Source organism: Nicotiana attenuata, chromosome 6 (assembly GCF_001879085.1).
Source record: "Nicotiana attenuata strain UT chromosome 6, NIATTr2, whole genome shotgun sequence".
Classification (NCBI taxonomy): domain Eukaryota; kingdom Viridiplantae; phylum Streptophyta; class Magnoliopsida; order Solanales; family Solanaceae; genus Nicotiana; species Nicotiana attenuata.
In genome coordinates, this window is record NC_031994.1 from 67,477,314 (window position 1) to 67,479,903 (window position 2,590).

Sequence of the window (2,590 nt, forward strand, 5' to 3'; positions counted from 1 at the left end):
ATTGGGGTATGTATTAAATATTCATTTGATTTTTGTACTTTTCAAGAGGATACTTTCTTTATCTCCTTTCCCCTTTTTCTTGATCTTTGGGATGGAAAAATAAGCTTTAGTTAATTTCTCATGAGTATTTCTTTATGTAACCGGTTAATTCAGTGGCAATAACGGAAGCATATATAGAAAGAAGTTATATTTATAAGACTGTAACGTTCCTGCTTTCATTATTCTCCCGTTTATATTATGTACTGATTCGGCACTTTAATGCTTTCAAATTTTGCATGGTTTTTAGTCAATGTATCTACGTGGTGAAATTCCATCCAAAAGTAGCCATCTCGTTGGTTGCCCATGTATGGGTCAAAATCAGATCAGAGAAATTCGACATGCGGAGACAATTGGGCAAGGTCGGACAGGCCGAGGCCGGATACTCATCAATAAGGTCGTGGTCGGGCAGGCCAAGGTCGGACAGTCATCAATAAGGCCAAGGTCGGACAGTCATCAATAAGGCCGAGGTCGGACAGTCATCAATAAGGCCGAGGTCGGACAGGCTGAAGTCGGACAGGCCGAGGTTGGACAGTCATCAATAAGGGCGAGGTCGGACAGTCATCAATAAGGCCGAGGTCGGACAGGGATGAAACAGCTAGTTTGCTTTGGAATCCTCAAAACGAATATTCTACTGAATATTCCCTCTAATTGTACTTTTTTTGGGGTTTTCTAGGAATACCCCTTATAAATAGGAAGAGAGGACTTCCCAAAAAGGGCTCTCTCTATCTCTCTCTCCCTCTCCCTCTCTCTGGAAAATATGTAAACACTCCTCTCTAAAGAGATTAGAGGATCTGTGATCTCAGACCTTCATCAGATCCAAAAAGGGTCCTAGGGTTCTTGTATTTGTTTATCATTCATCTTTATCAAATGAAAGAGGATCCGTCTCACTCAAGATTGGGTGAATCTTTTTATTTATTTACATTTTATTGCCATTTAATGTTACTTAATGCATCTTTCTTTGTGCTATTAAGTCTAGCTGTAATCACTGTCAGCATTCATTCTCAGCTATGTTTTTCTATTTATATTATTCATCTAGGATCTAGAATTAATTATCCTTAACTAGGATTTACCCTCCATCTTCTTATTTAATTAGTTTAACAAAAAAGGTCTCATACTTCTTTGCTCAAACAATTTGGCGTCGTCTGTGGGGATTTTCTAGTTAAAATTTTAGTTTCCTCTAGATCTAAAATTCGATTCTAGCAAGTTCGTAGAGTAGCGTCGCTGTTTGGGATTGCTGCACAAAAAGAGGATCAAAATCTATCCAGATCTAGATCTAGCCGAAAAAGGAAAAATTACGGCGATTACAGTGATCCCATTCTTATTTGACTATGTACAGATTTATGGTTATTACAATGATCTCTCCTACTCATAGACTAACCAGATATCTCACAATTACCCAAAATTCCTTAAAACAAACATGACTAGTAATTGATTTTGCTACGAAAAGGAAATTTCTTCAACCCCATTTGCTCCCATCGGTTGAAAGATATCCTTTTTCTCTTTCGCTTTCAAGATTGGGAGGTCACAGATGTAGACTGCATTTTCAACTTCATCATCATTAAAAAGACAACATTCACGAGGTGATGAATTTGGGAGCTATTCGACTCTACTTCAGCGTCACTGCTTCCTGCTAACTGCGCTTGCCCTCCTAGCATTTCTTTGCACTATCTATCTCTACTTTGCAGTCACTTTAGGAGCCAGTGACTCATGTTCTGGTTTGAAAGGGACTCAAAAAAGCAGCATGCTATGTGGAGAGTGGAAAAGCGTCAATAGCCAAAAGCAAACTCAAGTTCTTCTAGCACATAGATGGTTTTCTAGCTGAAATAACAGTTAGCTGAATGATTGCTCCTTTCTTTCCTTGTGAGGGGCATACTCGTATAGCTCAATGCAACATTCCTCCCCACTCGCCGACCGATCAAATCGAGGTAACGAATGATTTTATTTGGTTTAACTAACTATTTTCCTAAGTGGGATAGAAGCAGGAGCATTCTCCCAGATGTGCGAACAAGAAACGCCTCATATTCTCCAATGCAAGCAAAATTAAGCAAACTGGGACTCACCCAGGAAACACACAAAAGCAAACTGGGACTCACCCAGAAAACGCAGAAGCTAAGCGAAACTGGGACTCACCCAGGGAACACCCAATATTCTCCAGTAAAAACAAAACCGAGTACGCCAGGACTCACCCCGACGTACGCACAAACAATGCGGTGACCTATGAAATTCTCCAAAATCTGACAATGGAACAACGGGTTAACATTTCGGCCTTAGCTCGAAATAACACCCCTACGGCCAAGGGCCATCGCCAAAAAGAAGAATTCAACCTCGCTCGAATTATAACGGGTTAACATTTCGGCCTTAGCTCGAAATAACACCCCTACGGCCAAAGGCCATCGCCAAAAAGAAGAATTCGACCTCGCTCGAATTACAACGGGTTAACATTTCGGCCTTAGCTCGAAATAACACCCCTACGGCCAAAGGCCATCGCCAAAAAGAAGAATTCGACCTCGCTCGAATTATAACGGGCTAACAAAAAGAAGACTTCGACCTC

General features: G+C 40.8%; 1 pseudogene; it reads left to right on the forward strand.

Annotated features, from left to right (window-relative positions):
• LOC109227928 lies at positions 290 to 1,838 on the forward strand (annotated as a pseudogene).